At 39.5% G+C, this 24,100-nt stretch overlaps 1 protein-coding gene across 2 annotated transcripts in view; it reads right to left on the reverse strand.

Annotated features, from left to right (window-relative positions):
• Positions 1-24,100, reverse strand: part of sfl (N-deacetylase and N-sulfotransferase sfl) — a 236,944-nt gene that overhangs the window by 73,572 nt on the left and 139,272 nt on the right. Inside the window, exon 1 of one of the 2 annotated variants that reach the window (XM_012374430.2) lies at positions 23,222-23,989. The exons of the other annotated variant lie outside the window; for it this stretch is intronic. The gene's annotated coding sequence lies outside the window, so the exon portion shown is untranslated. Of the gene's footprint in view, positions 1-23,221; positions 23,990-24,100 lie in introns of those variants that run through there. 2 annotated transcript variants of the gene reach the window in all.

Raw genomic sequence — 24,100 nt, forward strand, 5'->3', positions numbered from 1 at the left:
AACTTTTATTGTATTGGTGACTTCGTTGCGTTTGCGATAAAAAGAGATTGCGAAAGTCACACCTTTCCGCGTCAAAACCGCGCGTCAATAACGAAATGCATTTCTTAAGAGGGAATGGCCTATTGAATTTCGCTTTGCGCGGAGATCTTAGACCCCGCCGGAGGTTGTAGAGCGAAGTTCGATTCTCGGATGATGCACGATTCCCCTGTTTACCATCCCAAGTTCGCCCCACCTGCCCCGTACATCGTCCCCGCCATAGTGCACACTACCATCCGCAGCCGCCTGCAGGATCACCGTCATCGCTGCCGCCGCCACTGCCGCATCACCAACACATCTTCGACTCCTGTCCCTATAGCTCTACATTCTCTTTTTCGTTTTGCCCCAAGGCATTCCGGAGTTCACCTCGTACACCTCCGCTTCGTTCTCGAACTTCCGCGACGCGGATTTACGGTCCCTCGTCCGCAACGTCGTCGCAAAGCTTCTTCGTCGTCGTCGTTGTCGTAGTAGTCGTTGTCGTAGTAGTCGTAGTCGTCGTCGTCGTCGTCGTCGTCGTCGTCGTCGTCGTCGTCGTCGTCGTCGCCGTCATCGTCGTTGTCGTCGTTGTTGTTGTCGTTGGCGTCTTTACCCGCAGGGTATTTTACTTTTACGGATTAAGCTACTGTGTGTAAAAAAAAAAAAAAAAAAAAAAAAACGAAATTTGTGCTCGTGTGTGTATGAGCGACAAACAAAATTCTATCCTGATTTTGTTAACGTTTAAGTACCCAGTTAGCAAAATGTTAATAATATTAGCAGACTGATCAACAAATTTGGTCAAATTGTCGTTAATTGCTGTCGATTACTAAATTATGATAAAATTTGGATAATTTGCCAGATAGTTAAATTTGATCAAGTTTGCCGTCAATTTGCCAACATTGCTAACATTTGGCTATCTGGATAGTTATTCAAATTTTATCATAATTTAGCAATTATAATATTGTTTATGTATTATAGTGCAAACGATACACATACAAACGTGAAATGTTTTACGATATTTTTCATACATTGATTGCCAAGCTAATTTCTCGAACGTGAGCCCCACTAAGCATGCTATTTAGATTGGATTCTCGCAAAAATATGCGCGTCACGCAAGTACGGGTGGCGTAGCATAGTGTTGAAATTCAATTAAGGTATAATAACCAGAGCACAAAAATTTATTTAAATTTATATTATAATTAGACACCTAATTTAATTTTAAAGATATCGATAGCTTAGCATATATATGCGCAATAATGCGATTAATTTGGAAATTTAATGCTTTGAAGCAAGTTAAAATGAATTTATCGGAAAATACCCTTTTGGTATTGATACAAAATTTACAGATCCTTCCCAGATCCGTTTCAATCCCTTACTTCCATTGTCACAGGATTATCGTTGGTGAACGCATTGCATTTTGATAACGTATTTGCATTATACTAAAATGGAGTAACAATGCACGATTACGACGGCATAACGTGTAACATTATTATTATACGTAATAGCCATAATAACGCGTAATAATCGTGCCATATTATAATTAGTTGTCACACGTATGTGGCGGTAATGCATCGTCATCGTTATCACGTAATAGATGAGCTGGCAATGTGACTAATTTCAATAGGTTTACAAAAAATCTGAAGATTTAATTAAATTCTGTTTGTGATATCGCGTCCTTCAAGTGCGATTTAATAAGCTCCTGTTCTGTACAAGTTGTAAAGTCACTTTAATTTCATATCCTATCGTGTTATATAATATAATAATGTTACAGTACTTTCCGTTGAAAGTTATGTACAACATTGATACTTTCATAGCCCTTTTTATATCCATACTGCAAACTTTGAGTGCAACAACACCGATTATAAGTTGTAGTAACCGGTAGCTACAAAGCTGTATCGTAACTTTCATGAAAAATACGATACGTTCTTGAAACAATCTCGGCACGATGCCGCGTAACGATATCGTCTACAAAGATTGTCTGATCTAAATAAGCTTACCGAGAAGGAGATAAAGAATATATTCCTTGACCTTTCAACTTTTGTCTCCAAGCACTTTTCACGATAGGATAGATGATAAAAGCGCGCAAAGTAAAGTTCGAGCACTCGAAAACGTCAAGAATGATGATGCATGTCGTTCAGTCGTAAACTTCTTTTATTGTAGCTTTTACTCCTGTGTTAGGGAGCCGTTGAACCAACTCTACGCAAGATATACCTAAATACGACTCTAATACGCCCGTAGAGTCCAAGCTCAATGTTTGTATATCTATGTATGTATGTATATATGATCATATAGATATGATCAATCCTGCCCAATTGCTTGGCTCGGCGAGGATTATTATCATTTATCGTATCTTAAAAACAAATAATGAAAACAATTTTTAGATAATTCTTAAAATTTAGGTTTAAATCGCGTTATTGCAACCAGAACCATCTCATTCAATTGACAGATCTTTTCCAGATCGTTTCTTTAAATTATTGACTAATAAAGCATATATACAGACTGATAAATACATATATTCTGAAAATAATTGCATTTCCTCAATTAGTTATTCAAACTATTGGTCTTACGATAACATAATATTCATGATCGCAGTAAATATTAGTATTATATGTGTATTTAAAGTGTAATATCATTCAATCTGTTAAAATAAAACATTGTATAAAAAGAATATTTTAATCATCAATTGCACTTAAAAACCTGGAAGAACTTTTAGTTTTCTTAATAACGATGAAAAATAATATTTTAAATTAAAGTTGATCCTGCCATCTAGGAAGAAAGTAAGGCCATTTTAATAAAGCCTCGCATTTCGCGTGGTTGCTACGTTTCATAGCGTAACAGAGATTTTCTACATTCCTCTCGCGATATATCGCAGTTTTCATTAATGTACGCCGCATTTTTCTTCATTTATTCTGATGATCCGCGGAGTATTAAAGCGACGCGTTGCGGAACATGGAAGATCGACCGCATGCTTTGTTAAGATAACATCACCATCGTAATGCGTGACTAATTGCGAGCGCAAAGAGAAAGTTTGTAGATATAGAGCAGCCTGAAAATTGGCGCATTGTGCAGATAATAATATGCATAAAAACGACTGCACCTTCGGGGATTTCTAAAAAGACCTTTACTTGCGCCACTGGAAATGAAGTGATGTAACATTCGTTCCGCCACATTACACTTCTAGACTGTGCTTTTCAATAGATCAATAAGGATATGATTATGAAAATAATAAACAATTACAGTGAGTTACTCATATATAACTTGGTAGCATGTATATCCTGATAGTTTTATAATACCAGTGTTTTAAATGTGGAAATCTGATATTCTTTTTAACACAATTATTCAGTGGGTAATTTTGTAAGAAGAATATTTCTAAAATTACAGTTCTCCATTACGTTATCAGGCTACAAAGTACAACGTATAATTGCTCTAATAAAACCGGAATTGGAGTTAATATTACTTCAACATGTCGCACTTATTTTTCCGTAATAATGAGCCGTTTATTTGAGTATAAACAGGATAATTGCGCGGGCCGCGTTATCAACGATGCATATTTAACGCTGATTTATGAATTAATTTTATTTTAACCACGTTAAATCCGTCGTACGAAATGGTTTTATATCCCTTAGAGTAGTTATGCGTCAGCTGACAGTTAATACAATATCTCGAGGAATAAACAATGCTGATAACAGTAATCAAAAAAAGCCGATTTAATGCTGTCTGAATATTAACGCAAAAATAAATTTCACCTTTTCACGCTGTGATCCGAATGATTATGGAATAATTGAAACAGCTAGCAAAAAATAAAATAACATGATTGTTACGCACAAAAATAAAAAGGCACTTGAGTAACAAGCACTGATTGGTGTCTGATTTAAAACAAAAGCGATAATTATACTATATGGGCACCTCGTTAGTAACCAGTTTGCAGGGTATTTTGAGTAGCGTTATTAAATAGCTAGCATCCTGATTTGAAATTCATTTAATTTTCATCGAGCAAGCAAATATTGGACATGTTTTCGATGTTTTCCGCGAGTATCGAAAAATACAGACGAATGGTGGAAGTAGCGATTCAAATAAAATTCAATTAGACGGTGGATCACACGCAAATTCATTTGCTAGATCTCGTAATTACAATTATCGTGTGACGCGGTGTTGCAAATATATCTGCAAGTATTTGTGTGAAATAAAAAAAACAAATCCATTAATCTCGTTAAGTTTGGTGTGTACAAATAAATTGCATTAAAGATTTCTTATATCGCGTTTATTATCGACGAGAGTCAGATTTTCAACTAGAACCATAGCTATGCAACTGTTATTTTTAATGAACAAATTATTTTGCACGAGACTTTATACGTGAATGAAATAATTGATAGGAAATACTAGATATGGGATTATCGGTTTATATTAAGAGGTTTATACGGACAAGTTTTTTCATCTTTCCAATCCGATATTCACGCTTCGCGTCGAACGATCTGCAAAAAGGTCATATGCGTTTTCACTCTATTCACACAGATACTTATTCTCACGCGATATTGATTCGCAATAATTTCTATAAATCTTTTACTATATTTCTAAATTGATTGCAACGCTTTACTCTCGTTGTGTAACGTGCAAAGAAACCTTTTTGTCATATATAAAACTTTTGCTGCTTTATTGGAAATACAAGCGCGTGTAGTCGAAAGCCTTGACACGGGAACTACAACAAAAGCTGCATCCCCTATTATTTCCTGTTTTGTGGAAGCGCGTTCGGACTCTCCATTCGCAAAAGTTTCAATGCTGCGCGACATGATGCGGCCTTGATGCAAACAATGTTTATTGTTCGTTAACTTTTCAATATTCACTCGCTTAATAAACTCAAATCTAAACGGTATTTGCCATTTGTAATAAATTCACACTCCATTTATACAAAGCTATATGGCTTTTTACAATAGTTATTACAGAGTCAAAATAAAAAATATATTATATAAAAAAACAGATTTAAAAAAATCGTATAATTTGCAATTGCACAAGCAATTACTATTTTTATCTTGTTTTAGTGACGGCAATTTTTCCGAATAAGATGAAAGAGAAAAAGAGAATAATGCGATTACAAAGATTCGCGGAGCATTCTAATGATTCTATTTCATCTCGTGTTTATCCCCGAACCTCGACAAAGCATAAAAAAATCCGCTCCGTAAAAATCCGTATTTGTATCAATGCTTTAAAACCAACATTCCCCTCGGTATTTGTTCACTAGCCACAATTCTACCAACGTGTTCCAATTTTCCCATTAATTGAGAAAAATTCGCCCCGCACCGACTTCTCATTTTACCAATCACGTGTACACATCGAAAGTGCCTGTTCGTGTAACAATCGGAGAAGTGTTAATTTGAAAGTTTAGAGCTTTCAACAACTTTTAGTTTTCACTTTAATTATTATTTGAACAATTGAAAACCATAATATAATTGATACAATAAAACAGGTATTTTCACGTGTAAATAATGTAATGTGCTGGTCAGATAAAAAATTAGAAAAACAATCCAGTTAATTGATGAAGTCTGTAGATTGTATCAGCACATAGTTTGACCTTTGCTTAAGTAATGCAAATGACGATATGGATTACAACATCGAGCGTCACGGCGGTGAACCGATACATTTTCCTGATCGTTAATTTGAAAGAACAATCGATTTCTATTCAACCTTGACAGACTGACCGTGTGTTCCCCTTGCTCTTCCTTTCTCCCCCACGTCATAAGCAGCCATCCTGTCCGGAGCACGATCGGCGCTGATTTGAATGGCAATTGATGCTAGCAAAACCGCGCTGACGTATTGCTATAACGCGGCACCGGCGATAAAGTGTGTGCACACACGTTGCGCCGTGATAAAGTACCGGCTGATCGATGGCGACGAGGGGAAGCGCGAAAGGGTGGATCGCATACGGGATAAGAGGAAGATGAAAAAAAAAACGGAGAAGAGAAGCGGGAAGATGGCGCCGTCGGGGGGAGCGTGTGCGACGGGCATATGCGAAAAGGGGGGAAAAGGAGGATCCGAAGAGAATATTGCGAAAGACGGGGTCCTATCGCGATCTCTGGGAAGTATCGATAGGTTCGGTTCGGAATACCAAAAGGTCGTTGGACGACCTATCGGGGCGTTACGGTGATCATGATAAGTAATCGCTTAAGGGACCAACAAAGGAACGGCGCGGCAATACATCATCGACAAATCTCCAAACTTTTCATATGAGACAAGGCAAGTGTTAATTATGCAACATGTATCTTCGAACTATCACGTTTCTTCCAAATTGTGGACGCATTTGCGAATTCGATTGATAAATACCGCTTAATATGATACTTTAAATCGATTCAATCATAAAACAGTATCAGCCAGCTTTAACGATCACGGTTGCCGTCCGATTAAAAGATTGCAACATCAAAGAGAGCTCGTGGCGCGACATCAAAAGGCCATTCTGATAATAAATATCCAGACAAAGAGCAACGGAGAGAGAGGGAGAGAGAGAAGATTCGTCCACTTCTCAAAAGTGTCTCGACCGAAACAAGTTTAATAATGTAAGAGCAATAGTTTGCGGATTGTGCTGCCCCGCTGCTCTTTCCGTTTGTCGTGGAAATATAGACGAGGCAAGATCAGATGGGGGTTAAAGGTCGGAAACATTAAACCGAACAGACGGAAAAAAACGAGATAAAAAAAAGTAATTGGGTTGGGTCACGTTTATAGTGATTTTGTGCCCGTCGTCGTGCGAGACGCGTTTCAATCGGGAAATTCTGCGATACCGTTGCGTTGGCTGAGACACCGGTTTCGATCACGTAGCCGGGCGTCGCAGCGCCATTATCTCGGTGCACGTGCCGATAATCAAACGCTTTAGTCAGCCGTAATTAGGCGGGCATGTCCGGCGCGCAACGCGTCCGCCGTTAATGATGCAGGTATTATGCGCCGAGCAAGTCGCGACTGCATGCGAATATATGCGCGCGCGCGCGCACGCGATGCCGCTGCCGCCGATTTTACGTCGGCTCCCGGCCACGACGGTTCTCTCTCTCTGTCCCGTCGTTTTAATTGCACGTTAACAGCTGTCGACCCGCTCGCTATCGGAGATTCGTTAACACGACTGCCACACGTCCACCACTTTACCGCCACTTCGGCTCAGTGTCATTAATGGCGCGCAACGAGTGCGACGTATATGTATGTCCGTGCCTACGTAGATATGTATGTGAGGGTGCGATCGATTTTCGCGAGTCCTCCATTAAAACTTGTATGTCCCTGTGAAACAGACATTCTGGGCTTCGGCACGGTCGAGTCGGTTTGCTAGCGGATACCCGCGTTAGAAATTAATCGCGCAATTCGGCCATGCGAGGGAGATCGATGGCGTTTAGCCAGGCGTAACTGATATTTACTACTCGTGCGTGTTAATCATGATGTAAACGGTACCAATTACGTAATACCGAATCAAGGAAGATACATAACGTAATTATGGAATCGGAGGGGACATGGATATAATCTTGCGATTTTCGAAATGAAGATTTTACTAAAATTTTACTACGTAGAATAGATTTTTTGCTCGCTACTTTACAGTATTTTTCCATTCTTTTTTTCAACGAATTTAAATTCAGCTTTAACTCGAATTAATGATCGTTCCTGTGACTAAATGTAATTATCATTACGGTAACATTTTTAAATTTAGAACATAAAATGCATCGAAAATTTGAATTATCGAAAATCTGACAAATTAAGTATTAATTGAAACTTCCATTAAAACAAAAATTAATTAAAACATTCAAAAGCAAAATTTAGCTGTCTGTCACACAGCGCATATATTTTTGCCGGACAGCATTTAGATCGTTATTTAAATTTCATCAATCAGTAGGTTATCCGATTAGCGAAGCCCGCATAAGTCTTGAATGCACCAGTTTGAAGGGTCATATCTCATCGTAGCAGGGTGTAAATTTGGACCTATTATCGGTGGCACGTCGATATTGTATAACGACAGGGTATTGGCAGCGTCGGTGTGCCAGGCGTCAAGTTTAATCCGATCGCCGGTTAGAGTTACGATATATGCTATGAATCACGTTCCACGGTTGCTTGACTTACATCGCTGTTACAAACCTAGGATTCTTACTTGATAGCTAAACCTTTCCTCGATACGGAATCCAAAAACTTTCCGAGAGTTAACGGCTACGGTTCGGTAAACATACCGAAGTTTACAAGCTTAAGATACAAGCTTTATAAAGTTATATAGGTTTTTCTACTATTAAAACTTTCACTTTAATCTCAAGAGCGCGCGTAGCAGAATCCCTAAGTACACTTATTAACACGCAAAGTAGTAATTGGATATCATCAAAATAGTATTATTAATATTTTTGTTCTTAATAATAAAAAATTAGTTATTACTTTGAAATATAGTTAATATTTAATATTTCTCGTATAAGAATATATAACGTCTAAGATATAAAAAATATAAAAATATTAATCGGTTCCCCCAGATAGGCATATACGTTACAGAATGCTCTTAATGCAACTCGTCAATGCTCTAAAATATATAATAGTCCGAAGAGCACGTCAATTTAGCCCAGAAGTAAATTTGTGCATGTCATCGTTAGCGTGTCGATATACTGTACTCGGTACATAGTGCACGGATATCGTCAAGGTTAATGGAGCAGTCTATTAAGTATAACTTGATCATCAAAGCGAATCGTATTTCCGTCTTCCACGTGTCTCGCGCACGAACATTGCGATGTTCAAACTGATTGGTGACTCGTGCGTTTATAGCGCGAGACACATGACAAGTATCATGTACGAAAAGCTCGTCATTTTTGACCAAAGGAGACGTATGAGACAGCAGTGACCTGTGGATACAGCGGAAGGAAAATGAAATGCGATGCAAGACAAAACATTCGCGACTTTGTCCCGCCCTTTCCGCGTCTCCGCTCATTTTGCAGGAGTTTTCCTTCCGGAAGAATACAGAACAGACGCTCGTTCACGAAAGAGAAGAGCGCGACGAAGTTCGTCCTTTTGTGCCGCTCGGAAGCTTCTGCTCTTCAACGTAGAACAAAGAAATAGTTTTCGCAATTTCAGATGCTATTTGATCCTTAACTACACGCTGTTGCTCGTAGCGCAATAAATAAAAAAAAAAAAATATATATATATATATATATATATATATTGTTTCGTGATTGTATTTTAGACAATACTTCGTCAGATAAAAGAAAAATGTATTTTTATATTCTTTTTGTGAAATAGTTGAGTAACTCTCTATTGTATAAAAAAAAATATTTTACCGTTTACAGGGTCGTTGCATCTGTGTTAAAAATAAATTACATCTTGTGCAGCCATGTATCTCTTGTAATTAATAAGCAAAACAAAATTCGATAATAGAACAATATAATCGCTAAATAATTTTGTTGTTTTCTCGTGCGATATTTCGTTCATTTCTACGATATTCCGTTAAAATATACAATCGATACCTCCGGTACTTGATTTAACCAATTTTACGGTACACTTAAATAAATGAAGCTGCTTCGCGCGCCGATGCACGTGATGCGCGGTTGAAACTTCCGAAACTACCGGGGATCCAAGGAACTACCAATTCGTTGAGGAGCGAACACGTCAACAAAGGTGTTACCGCCCCAAATTCGACGAGGCATTAGGGGAAGTCCCGAGGTACAATTGTTCCGCCAACTCCGGAGCTGCAGCATCAAGATCCGCGCCCGTTCGAGTCAAAGACAACTCGAGTCAAAGTTCCGCCGTATTATGAAGCTGACACGGACGACAACGCTTCCAACGGGGGTCTGTCGCGTTTATTTGCATTTCGCGTCGCGAAACTATTGTCCGTGCATTCGGAGCGCGGCGCGCGCGCGAAACCCGCACCACTCCGGTATGCGCCGCACCGACGAAGCCCGTAAAAGCGGTTGCCGGCTTGCAATACCGGGTGTCCCTGACCTACCGCACTTTATTTTAACAAGAGATAACAGAGACAACGGATTTATGACACTGTATGACCTAATTCCTCACTCTTTCTCTCTTTCGTAATTCATAAAATATTACTTAATTCCATACCTCTGTCGAGGTTAATTACAAGTTCGGACAAAATAAATTGTTTGCGAAAAAAAAAGAATTTTTTATGTCAGCAAAAGCTGTATTTCAAGAAAAATGTTTTGATAGCTTATTTGATAGCTTACACGAATCAAACTTTAATAACGCATAAATAATGCATTAATAATAACGCATTTAATAACGCATTAATAACGCGTAAATAATCATATTTGGTAATAGAAATATGCTTAAAAATATAAAAAATCCAGATCCAAATGTAAAAAAAATTGATTTAATCAATAAACACTAAACCAAGGATCTATGTATATCTTAAGATCAAATAATGTAAATAAACAATCTAATATTATTTTAAAATATTTAGGATCAATATATCTAAATTTAAAAGTTTTATTTAAAATTTTTTAAAAAGCTTGAAATATATATGTGACCTGAGCTCTAAGCGTTTTAAATTCAGTGCTGAATCTGCTGCATCATGCCATCGATTCAACAGCAGCATTTCGCCGCAATTCGAGCTATCGTACAAAAATCACATCAGGTTTCGGAACGCATCGAAATAGAGTAGTCGTGAATGATCAACGTTAGTTCATTCTCCTTTCCGAAGTATTCAACCCACGTTTCTTCCAACGCGATTCTTTTCAATTACTTAAATACCTAGTATTCATTTTTGCAAAAGAGCACGATTGCTACGCCTTAGATCCTCGATTCACGGTGTCGATGATTAATGGATATTAGTAGAGAAAAAGTGCAAGTGCGGTGGCGGCGATAGCGGGCAGCGGATCCGATCGCAGCAACGCAGAGAGAATTATTTCGTACGTAACGTATGTACACGGGCGCGCGAAATGCACGCACGCAATAATTTGTGGCACTACATTATCTCGCGGCAAGGAGTGGCTCACGGTTCACTTATCCGGTGAATTACGACAGATTATTATGCTTATACCCTGCCATTCAGCGTTTACATGACCGGGATATATATATGCCCGTGCCGATGACGCCCGGGCGAAAACTATGTCAAGCGTTACTAGGCTAGATTTACGACGGCGTCAAGATAACCCGGCACAGTCTGCCGCGCGTGTCACCGGTAATAAATAAATCCCGCGCTGTTAGGGCAAATTTTTTCCTCCGCGATGCGCACAGCCGGGCGGTAATGCACGAAATGCAACGATTTACGACCGTTAATCCGCGAGCGTGTACACGGGCGTTTTCTTGCTTTTATAACAGAAACAGCGTCCTTTGACAGTAATTCCTTTGACGGCATAATCTACGAAGTTCGTAGTGCATTAGGTACGCATTGACTGAACGAAGGATTTATTATGCGCATATATCAAGGAAGGATAAAGGCGAGGACAGAATTGGAACTTTCAAAACGCTACACCTAACGGAACGTTTGTTACAAAGTGGATCATGTCATATAACGAATGATTAATAATAAGTACCGTGTATCGCGAACTTTGGAAACTCATTTCAAAATCTCAATACTTTTTAAGCTCGTCGTAATATTCATCTATCATGTAAACTAAATAGTCGCTTTTTAATCGCTCGTTTACTTAAGCTTCAAGACAATATTGATCTTTAATCCTGCAAGTTATTGCTTAATTTCATAATAATTATAGTTTCGATAATTTTGTATTTAAAACGATTGTCTAAATAGCGCTTCTAATTATTGGCGTAGCAGCGTCGAGCACAATGCAGAGGCTGGAAAATTTTCTTTCAAAATAATCGATAATGCGTGCAATGCAATGGTTTATTACAAATACAAGCGTACCATGGATTCACGCGGTTAATGCTATTATGCGTATCCTCTCAAACGAAGCACTCTGATAGCCGTCCCGCATTACTCGTACGCGTTTGAAGCGCGGGATCTTGAAATCGTGAAACGCTAATCGATTGCATAGCTTTCAACGAATGTGAAGAGAGATCGATCGTTCGTTCGCCATTCCTTTTTCACGTACGTCGCGACTCGTACACTCGGTTAAATGTGTTGAGTGCGTGGGTACGCGCGTGGGTACGGCCGCGCGCTTAATGACTGTATTTACAGCCGTGGCTCGCTTAACCGTGAACCGGTTGTGTACGTACGCGCGTGGATCGCGTTAGATCGACGTGGGCGCGACGGACGGACGGCAATTGGAGCACAGACCGGCTTTCGCGACACTTCCGCGTTGATTGAAGTCAATGGACGCGGAGCCCCGCGCGCGCGGTCGCAACATACAGTAATACACAGTCGGTAACGTGACGCCGTGCAAAGTCCGTGATACCGCGGGCATCAGCGACGAAAAATTGCAAGCTGTTTCAATAGAACTGCAAATTTCCCGCGGCCGTCGAGCCAACGCCAGCTGGTAATTGAAAACGATCCGATTTTGTAAACGCTCACCGTGATCTCATTCAACACAACGATATAACGGTGTCTATCTGCGGTCTCGCGTGCATTTTGCCGCGGAAAAATTTTTTTGTCGTCAACGAAGAATAAAGTGTTTTCCGCGGGTTCTCTTCATGTCAACCATTGGTAGGAAAATTGTTTCTAACAATAATACAATGCAACTTTTGAATGAAAGAATATCTCGATAGAAATTAAATGATACGAATATCGTCATAGGGAATCGACTTGACCAGCGTATGTATATTTAAACTCACCCGACGGGAATAAAACAAATGAGAATAACGGTGCAAAATGAACTCATGGACTGTTTTGAAATAGCAGTATTAATGACGCATGAAAAAGTATGGAAAGAGCGAGAGAACTTTCGAGTAATCTTCCTGGGTCGTTACAAAGCGCATCAAGTCGCGAACGCGTAATCGAATATTTTACCTGGCTTCAATTAAAAGTAATATCCCGTCGCTGGTTCGGGCAACGCGATCCGCCTATCCGCGAAATCGGATAGGTGGACTTGCCGCCGTTCGTTCCGCGCCAGCGTATGTTCGCGGGATCGTCGAAAAGTTAATAAACCGCATCGAACGCGAGAGCCGTATTTGGGAAAAGGGCTCGGCGGGTTATTTCAACAAACGTACAAATTTCCCACGGTCGCGTTAAACCATAGAGGCCGGTAATTGAAACCAATCCGATTTCGGATACGTTTGTTCTAATTCCGGTGGCATTAAAACGTCCATTGAACCGACAATAGAATTTTGCGGCTAGAAAATAGCCGATTATGTCGTGTTAGTTTTTTTTTGAGAGAAGAAAAAAAGATAAAATAGAAACACCGCTATTTAACGACGACAAATGTTCGACGTTTTTTAATCGCATGGTGATCGCGATATTCGAGTTCACACGCTAAAACTGTCTAAACGTAATTAAGCGACAATCAAGGCAATCGCGATGCATTAGGTGAGATTTAATCCAGGCTCGGGCGGAGATCTCGCGCGATAAACAACTCGAGCGAAGTGAGTAAGTGAAATAAAATTATTCAGATTAGCGCGCGAGCTGCTGCGGTGCTCGAAGTACGGTGAAGAGACGCCCCGTAAATGTAATTGCTGAATCCAACGACAATGGTCAAGGCTGTGTGCGAGGGGGTTGACGAAGGAATGCTAGAAAGCTGCCAATGCCTCCAGCTACTTCTACTGACTTTGTCAAAGTGGTACAAGTACATCGTGGGTGGAAGAGAACGGCCGCAAATTCAATCGACGAACAAAACGACATTGGACACAGCCAGGGGTAATGTCTTTGCACGTTTCACCTCGTTGAGTATAGATTGTCGCGTTGTTGTCGCAGCTGCCCGCCGAACGCTGCGTCCCGGCCGATGCGTTCGTAACGACTCTCCCGACAGTTTCGTCTATGGACTGCGCATTCCCCTCATTCCCCTCGCCGACCGCCGATTTGTTCTTTCTCTCGACTACTCCGGAACAAAGGGGACGGAGAAAAAGCTTGAGCTGCACGGTTACGTCATCGATTATTTAACCGAGAGGCCGACAACGGTAACCTTATTGCGTCGGCCTCATGGTACTTTTAAATAGCCATCACAACTATGAGTAGGCCTTTCTTTCCGTTGTCTAAGATCCTTCAATAGCCTCGGAATAGAATGCGTTTCGCCATGAAAAAAGCAATACTTTGCAAACTTTACTTTTGTGTAATTAATATGCAAAAAATAAATTATAATAAATTTTAAAAAATATCTGACGCAATGTACCTAATTATTGAAAATTAGTTTCCGAATTTTTACGAAAGGATGTTGCAATTGTCAGAGATCGACACGGCTTTGCATCCTTGATTCTCTAAATAAGTTTTCTGATAATGACTTACACGAAACAGATATACACGATTTAGATGCGCGATCTATTTTAAAGAAGGAATGATTGACCGAAAATCGTTCAAGCGATCTAACACAGATTGCAGTGATTATTCAAGCGCGTTCGCTAAATTCGACTTGCGATCCTTTTTCGCAAACGGTCTTTCGATTGCACGCGGACGCTTTACATCCATCGCGAGATCCACGTTGATCGTGAACGGACGATCGAAAACGAGTTATCGGAAGAAATGAGTCGATATTTTTCCCCGACAAGCGCAGAAATCAAATTTTGCGGTTTATTTATCGCGGCCGCTCGTTGGCGGGGCTTTTTGTCATTTCTCTTTCCTGATTTATCCGTACGACTTGCGATAATTCGCGCTTATCCCCCTCCTCCACATATTTCTGGTTAGCGGTTTACCTCTTGGAATTCGATGTGTGCTTGTCAATGCAAGAGAGTTTATTCACTTAGAGTTATAATCGATTCCGATGCAGTCTCTATTTGCCGAGAGTTGTATCAAAGTTTGAACAACACATATAATACGTCAAACTAGATCTCTATTCGGCAAAGCGTTATATTGCCAACAATAGAGGCCCCGATACGTATCAGAGTAATTTTCGGCCGGCCAACTAACCGATCCGGTCGTCAAACCAAGCATGTTTCATCTTTCTCTAATTTCACATCTATCCATCTATATATACGTAACTCGCTCGCATCGAGTCATCTCGCCCATCGCGCCACTAATGACAATTTCGTATCCAATATCGTACTTCGGGTACGACGGGATATGTCCGCGGTCGTACACGTCGCAGTCAGGTCAATTCCAAGTATCATCAGCACGTTGATGTAGCATGTCGTCGCGTCGGGCGCCAGAACACGCACGATACGCGAATATTGTGCGATCAAGCACAATTCGATCAACAAGCGGATAAACGTTAGGAATGTTTCCGCATGCTAAACGCATAAAGATTCATTGATGCATTACAGCGAGCTGACCGTTCTTTCATCGAAATCGCATTGGAAAATCGCGATACAAAATCTGCTACATTGTAATACAAATGTCATATATATAAGCTACTACTTCTCTATTTCTAACAACTCGAGTGCATAAAATTTTCATTTATTCACTTGATTTGACTTTTTAATCATTTTATTCTTGACTGTTAAATATTTCGGAAATAAAGTTAAATTGTATATTCGATAATTAAAACGTATCTAGATAGAACGTATCCAGTCGCTAAATTAAACTATGCGGTGACTTTGCGGCATCGATTAATTTAGAAACTCTATCCGCTATTGTCTGGCAAGAGGACCAATCGGAAAATCAAAGTTAAGATGATTACATTGTCCGTCTATTATGTACGCCTGATTGGTTCAACCGATTCGCGCAAAATAGTAGTAATTTGCTAGATTTCAATGCTCTTCAATGGATCCATTGATTGCAAAGTTTCACAATTGAAAAGCAAAATGTTTTTTCATAATTTAATAAATTTAATACATTTTTCATGGCAAGATAGATTTATGTTTTATCGTCGAAGAGAAAAAAACGTAATATAAGAATTATCGTCGTAAATAATGCACCTAGATTAGCTTTTAACAGCGCACCTTAAATAGAGTTTACCAGCAAAACCGGGTATTTACTGTCTCCTTTCCTCGCGTAATGTTTGAAGCGCGATTTGCATTAATGGACACATTAACATGAACTTTATCAAACAGAGTAATACAGTTGACAAACTGATATTATACCTTACGCGCAGACCGCAACAGGCGATTAGGTTTGCAAATCATACTCGGCCGAGCGCAATCGATTGCAGCTGCCGATTACCGAAAACGTAATTAAATTACACAATGGCTATGATTTATAACCCGGGCGACCACCCTTCCTGCAATTCAATCGGTCGGCTCATCCTTCGATTACGTACGCGACTATTGTATGTACATAGCGCAGCTGCGTAATGAGCAATGCAAATAATGCATCGCGCGCGTGTTACTCATTGCGCGAGAGAGTATCACATATTTACGTTTCAATTTGCAAAGAAAATATTTCAATTCTATTTACAAATATACATGTTGCAATCCGGTAAAATGTTTCTTGTTTCTATTACCTAATATTCCTCGTAATCGCAAACCATGCAATCATTTCTAGATGCTGTTAACGCCGACATGTATATTCACGTGTAATCATATATACATCATGTGTATCTCTTTGACGTGCAAATTTAGACTGATGACATGAAAGTGAAAATATACGTACGCCGTGGTATTTCGAGGTCTTCTGGTGTGGGATGTCGCATTCCAAATTTAAACAGTGGCTACATTACTTTCGTCGTCAGTCTTTCGTAGGTCGACAACCTCTGAGATCCACTCGCACGAGATGATAGATACGAATTCATTCGTTAATTCAGGATTACAATCTTGATTCTCAATTCAGGTCATTTAATGCATTAATGCACAGTGAGCCACATAAATAATTCATAATTATTTAAAATATAAATAATTTAAATATAAATTAATATTTAATGTGTAAATAAAACACAATTTTATTAACTATTTAAATTTCGGCAATTTGTTGAAATCAATTTTATACTTGTCGAAATATCGTAAAAGATAAAAAAAGTTCAATGCAACGGCAATGAACTGGGGCAATGTTCTATAGCAAACTCGATGCATGCGCATGCAAGGAGAGCTCGATACGATATAATTAATTCAAGAATGCCGTCTGATCGTCAAGTTGCCGAGTTTCTAAAAATAACGAAAGCCGATCCAATGCGTTTTCAAAAATTGTTATGACTTGTCAGTGTTTAATATGCAAGATATCAAGTGGAATTTTTTTTATATAATAAGAAATTCAAGTAGAAAGTTTCGAATTTTTATAAAAAATTTCGAGAATCCGAAGAAAATATATATATACATTTGTGATGCCTGCTATTTTTTTAAACGCGGCTTTTAATTAAAATAACAAATTCACAGATGCGATAAATGTATATATATCGACCAAACAATAATGAAAATATCTTATATCAACAACGCATGACCATAATCGCAACAATCAAATTAACCCAGGACAGTCGATGCACGCCAGGTATGCGTGCTGCTATCGTGTTTCTCCTGCGGCTTCTCTTCCGCTGCCGCCCTCTTTCCTCGCCCGCTTCGTTCTTTTCTCTCGCATTCTTTTTTCCCCCCTTTTGCCGGACCGAGCAGACCGAGCGCTCGCCCGGGAACTCGTTTACTTCCCGATCAAGAGGCGATCGACCGAGCGCGCGCGCGAGATGGTTACCTCCGAAGGGCCGACCAAACGGACCGGACTGACGTGATAGAACCTCGATATTTCATCGCGCGCGCCTTCGAATTACGTGTCCTTGCGCCCCTCACGCGAACGAATCTTTTGCGAGTTTCGCCTCGCCTCGGACGAACTGCGCCCGACGATTGGAAAATTATATGCCGCGTGACGTGTGGATATTGCAAAGCGCACAGTTCCTCGCACTGGTTATAAGTAGGGACAGAGACGAAGAGAGTTCTCTTGTATGATTTATCACTCTGAGCAGTGTTTAAAAGGACTCGAGATATTCATGTCATTTGGAAGTGACGAAATGAAGACATGTATAATTTTTTAATCGACATTTACGTCAAACAATCTGTTTTCGTCGCGCAATCACAATTTCTATTACGGTTCTTTGCAATTAAATAATGAGCAGCAAATAGAATGGAAAATGAGATTATTTTCTATTCTTGAAACTGTAATATTTCTAAATCTAACTCAATTTAAATTGAATACCGCTTAACTAAATTTACAAAGAAAACGCGTTCTATTTTCTGCAAAAGTTCAGATCTGTTTATACGATAGACATATAAGCCAAATATAGAGCAGAACAAATCTTTTTTTTTTATTCCTACTATTTAAAAGTTTCTTATGTTCCCGATATAATTTTTACTCCATTCATCTTATCTAAGATTACCAGGTGGATAAAAAGATATTTATAGCTTCAAAAATTAGCATGGCAACATTTCTAAAATACGTTCCTGATGTATAAACGTATAAAATCATGCAAAAGTAAAAATTGCAAAGAACAAGACAATATTTCATTTCAATGCATAACCATAAATGAAAGCCTTATAGAATCGATTTACAGGAAACGCGCAATGGGCAATCGTGGCTGCTCCGCCGCAAATTCACGTATATGTCGGTGCCAACTTAAGATAATGCCGTGGGTGCGGTGAAGGAGTTCATCGCCTACGCTTCTCGAGCCGATGAACGTATATAGCGGCGCGTCGAAGCCGTTATATCGCGACATTATGCGAGCATCGACGGCAGGATGCCAGCGCAGCGCTATTAGCGGCTTAAACTTGTCGTTTTAATGCGGCGCGGACTGGAATACGCTCAATTATTGTGCGCGAATCCAGAAGCGAATAAACGGCGCAACATGACGATAACTCGCGGGCTTTGACGATCGAACGATCGAACAAACGGATCGAACAAACGGCGGATTGCATGTAAGCGCGGCAACAACTCGACATCGAGCCAATTAGCTCAGTCATACGATGCGCTAATCACGGTCAATAAGAGATAATGATACGCAACGATCGGATTCGTAACAGGCGATTAATTCTTTGCTCGATCATTCTTCCCCTCGCACAAAATCTGCATAATACGTACATTAATTGCGCGAGTACAAAAAATGACATCGTTATTATGGCAGATATATATCGTGTTATTTCATAAAGCATCTTAATTCTATTGTGTGTCCTTTAAATTATAAAATATTAACTTTAAATATTAACTGTTAATTTATTCTTAGAAAAGCTTAATTAAAAGTCAGCATTTCTCATAAATTTCTAGTTTTTGGAATATTAAATATCCAGATAATTAAGTATCGATTATTTCCTGTCATGTAAAATTATGTTACGTTAAAATTAATTAAAGAATCGAGTTTCATCCTTTATTTATACGTTCTTTATCCGAATTTAAAATATTTGAAATAGAATATTTTAAATCAAGTTTTTAATACAATAAAATAATGAATTTAATTGTTTATTTTGGCAATAAATCCATTATTAAAATAATCATGACAATATTGATATATATGAATATCGCTTTACATTTGATATAACATCTCATTAAAATTTGTTTTGTTTCTAAACTAAATTCACTTTGCTTTCAAAATAAGCGGTTGAATTATTGGTTTCACAGACAATATTATAATATAAATATTTTTCGATAAAATTTAGATCAATTTTCATTGGTATTCATTCATCATATTGATATGATATCTCTTTTTACTTTTAAGTCACTAATCATTTTCTGATATTGAGTATATGAATAAATTTGTATGTTCGTTTATGCTATTAATATGCCATAAATGCCATAAATGTTATAAATTTGTAATAATAAGAATAATAAAATTATTTATGGAAAATAATATAGAATTAATATAGATTTCTAATTAATAAAACAAAGGAAATATGGTATTAAGATAATCACTCACCGTAATTGTTAGTGCGGAAGAATATAACTCTACTTTCGAATCAGAACTTATTAGTTGAGATTAATTTTAACTAAAAAGTAGAATTTTATTCTTTTGCACTAACAACCGCGGTAACTTTTAATGGTCATATTTCCTTAGTTTGTGATTGATTGAAAATTATTTATCTATTTTAGTAGTCTTCTGAAAAAAAAAAAAAGATAAAACTTTATCCTAGATGCAAATCTCTAAGTAAAATATATACCACTTTAAAATGCAGCTTGTAATTATCGCGTCAAGCTGTGCATCGTTACTCATAGCGAGAATGCTGAATTCTAATTGAACATGATGCTTTATAGGAATACACGATGAATCGTTAATGGTACGCGTGTTGCTCGGACTGCAGTGAAGAATCACGCTCCGTGAGGGTCGAGATCAGATATGCATCGAGATTCGTTCACTTCGCTCGATTAGTGGGTAACTGCCGCGAGGCAGGTAAGGATAGATCGATGCAGGCACACAATGTAGGTTACAGCGTCCTTTACATCGTGCCTCGTTACCGCTAGCAAAGCCCCATCGGTTTTGGACGCATCTCGCACAGCGTCTCGCAAAGTCCCTAAAGACTCCCGCGTGCGCGGAAAATGCCCCGAATTTGCATGTAGCGAAGCGTCGCCCGGAAAATCCGGTAACGAAAGCTATTCAAACTTTTCGCATCACGCGAAAAGCGCATCTTCCGCGCCGAAGGCGGTCGTGAAAAGGGGTAATCTTGAGGATAGGATACGCAAATTCGGATAATTCGTATCAAAACCCGAAAAAAAACGAGTTTCGTTTCCCACTCCACGTTCCGCCTATTTCTTCTCTCTTTCCCTCCCTTTCTCGGTCTATCTATCTAACTCGATGCGAATTATCCGGGCATTGCATCCGAACTCCGGCGTCGCACGCCGCAAGAAGTGCGCAACGTTAGCACAAACTTGCCGCGAGATAAATGTCACGAAAACGGCTCACGGCGCGCCGGGATCGGCGTTTCCGGAATTTCCACGACTACGCGGCATGTTCGAAGTCAATGGCACGCGAGATGCGGTGTCGAACTCTCTCTACAGAGAACAATTTTCGGTAACGATCGCATGGGTGTCGATAATGAATTTTGCACAAGTTTGATAATAATATCGCAACAACTCCTCGCTGCGTTAAATGAGAAATGAAACTCTTTATCAAACAATAACAAATGTATTGATGCTAAATCGCTGGATATCTATTTGTATTGAGAAAAATAGATGTTTGCCGTCGGCTCGTTGTAACTCAAAACAACGATATGAATGCTATTATATCAGAATATCAACACAAATGACGCGACTGCTTTTTATAAGATGGCACTCCTATAAAATTTCCGCTTTAACTAACTCATATTTCATCGAGTATAAATGGAAAATAACAAAATTAATGGCCAAATTTTGAATATCAAATTAATCGCACTAAATAAAATATATTTTGGATTCGCACAAATTTCGCGCGTTTCTTCGTTCATACATCGTTGATTTTTAATCCTACTTCGTAAAATCATTAGAACGGCACGCAATTATACGTATAACTTAAAGTGGACGAAGAAAACAAGCTGCAGGCTGAATCTGTGTTTTGTCTAGCTAAAAACAGTGCCTTCACGTCTCCTGCTGTGTGTTAGCGCGGACGTTCCTCGTTCAACTTTTTCAACCTATTCACCTTATCCTGCTCTGTTTCTCTCTTTCCCCCTCTTGCCGGAAAGTACTCTACAAACGTGGAATTTTTACTACATCCCCGCGGATCCTGACAAGGGTTCGTACGACGACGCATTAAAGGCGAGCGACGTTTAAAGGCGATCTCACCAGCGCGGAAAAGATGCTTCCAGACGCGGTTAGGAGAGCAACGGGATGTAAACGCTAGTAAACCGGTCGTTCTGTCACGAAGATGCTTGAAAACCACACATTCATCGGCATCTATTTAAGTAAATTTGCTGTAACACGGCCTACAACCTGTTATAATGTACGTAATGTATATATTTTTACCATTATTTCGAAAATATGCGATTTCGATTTAGTTTTGTATTGCTATATTAAGTTATTTATTTTTCGTAGCTTTGACATTTTCCGACTTAAAATTATTGATAGAAATTAATATTAACCTTCGTTTTAATTTAAAATTAATTTTCGGTACTTTGTTGCTGTTATTTACTTGATTGTAATTTAAGCGCAGAGCGTTGTAGTAAATGAGTAATTAAAAATAAATTGCAATTTTTACGTAATGTTCGCACAGTTTATTTGTACGAAAAAAATATTAAAGAGTGAAATTGAGATAAAATATAAGGGAGATGCGCATCGCAGAATTATTTCAAATTTACGCCATCGTCGAGAATATTTAAAGAGCTAATTGTGCCTTTTGCGTGCACGATCGAATATTTAATTTAAACGCAAGTCACAGCTAATTAAATTTATCATGATAAGGACAGACTAGCAGACGCAACAGTCGCGGCTTAACCACAGACGAGTTGTGGAATTAGTCTCATTATTGCGGTATTCATCTTCCTCCCGATCCGATGACGTGGAGGTCGATTATCCAAGAATCTGTAGCTAGCGACTTAATGATACAGACTCATGGTGACGTGATACTCTGCTGCTGTGGCAGTATTTATCGGAATTATGATGGGCAACACATGTGTCAGCGAGTCATCTTCACTCAGTAATAATTTTTAACTCTCATAAACACACACTGAGAAAACTGTGCGATTATTAAATTAAAATCGACTTGTGCGCAACTCTATAAAACAAACCTAATTACATTCATAGAAGTTTTACGCGAAGAATAAGAGAGCTTTCTTTTCATCTCCTTTGAATAGCATTGTACTGAATACGTTTTGACAGTTATAGCTTCTATATCAAATTAAAATACGTGAAAAACCGTCTATTGCAAATACGTAAAGTGATGTACGTAAAGTGATGTACATAACCTCACACGTGTGTTGACATTGAGATTACAGTTTTCTTTATAGAAGACTGATAACACAAGAATATTATGTATTGTGTTTTATAATCGTGATCTAATACCGAGTTTTATTCGATATGAAACCATTTAATTAGATAGCCACACGTGTGAAAGAAAAATACAGATCACAATATTTACGAAACACTTTACGAAAAATGAGTTATTTGTCTTATCTATTTCCTGTTACTAATTACATACTTAACTCGTATCCGATAATAATCGCATCGACAATCACATGTTCGCTGCGCGAGTCGAACGCGAATCATCACGTGTTTGAAAAGAAACAGCGGTTTGTTTACGATCGTTGGCGCAATCATTATTTATGCAGGCTTTATCATCTCGCTCGATTAAACGGCGCGCGTTTAAAGGTCCGCTGGTAAACGAGCAAAAAAAAGCGTGACGCCGGAAGCTGTTATAACGCGTAAACGGTGCATCGAATTTTCAGATCACGTTCGCGGGGCAAAGACGTGGGGACTTACCGTGACGAGGGATTTTAGAGCATTCGGTCGATTCGGCCCGCGTCTCGGAAACGTCGTACTGGCGATCTTCTTTCTTCTTCTTTCGAGGTCAAGATTTACAGCTTGCCTTGGAGCGAACCTTTTCTTTTGTCCGTGAATCGCTTGCTCCCCTCTCACTGCACTGTCATGTATGGTACTCCGTTTTTTTTCCCGTTCCTCTCTTTGACAATCACTCACGAAAGCAGGCCGAGAGTTTTACAAAGATGCACAAAACTTGAAATTCCTCGCTCGCTTCTTTCTTTGTCTCGAAAGTCTTACTGAATACTGGTGCTGTTATTGTTGCGAGCTGGCTTACGTCGCGGGAAATCGTGGAACTCCGCGAAATTCGAGACACACGAGAGAAGGAGGCTCACACGCGTGCTATATCGGTGCGATGGGAGTCACGTTGAACGCGCGACGTCGCGGAGCGAGTCACTGTCGTTGTGCAGCTGCGAGTGTGCTCCCTTGGGACGGTCTTTGTTGCTTGGAGGTTAGGTTCAAGCATCTGGCGTCGTTTCTCGAATTTCTCTCGTTTCTGGCTTGGTGTTTAGCAACACCGCGCATTTGTCGCGAACTGTAAGGACGTTGAGCGCGCACCGTGCACGATGAGCAACTGCGACGTATGCGAGTACGGAGCCTCAGCACGGCAGAACCGGCGAAAAGCTGCATGAAAATCCAGCCATGCTGACTGCGCGACCGGCGTCAGACTGCCGCGAGAACGGAGCGGGGATCCAGTTGAGTGGCATCGCCCGGTTAGAGGGGTCGTCTCCCCTCTCTCTCCGACCATCTACTCGGTCTAGCCGGCCGCCGGCCCTTCTCCCCACTGCTTCGTCGTCCTCGCAATCACCCCTGCTATCCCTT

The sequence above is a fragment of the Linepithema humile genome, chromosome 3, assembly GCF_040581485.1.
Source record: "Linepithema humile isolate Giens D197 chromosome 3, Lhum_UNIL_v1.0, whole genome shotgun sequence".
In the NCBI taxonomy this organism is placed as follows: Eukaryota; Metazoa; Arthropoda; class Insecta; order Hymenoptera; family Formicidae; genus Linepithema; species Linepithema humile.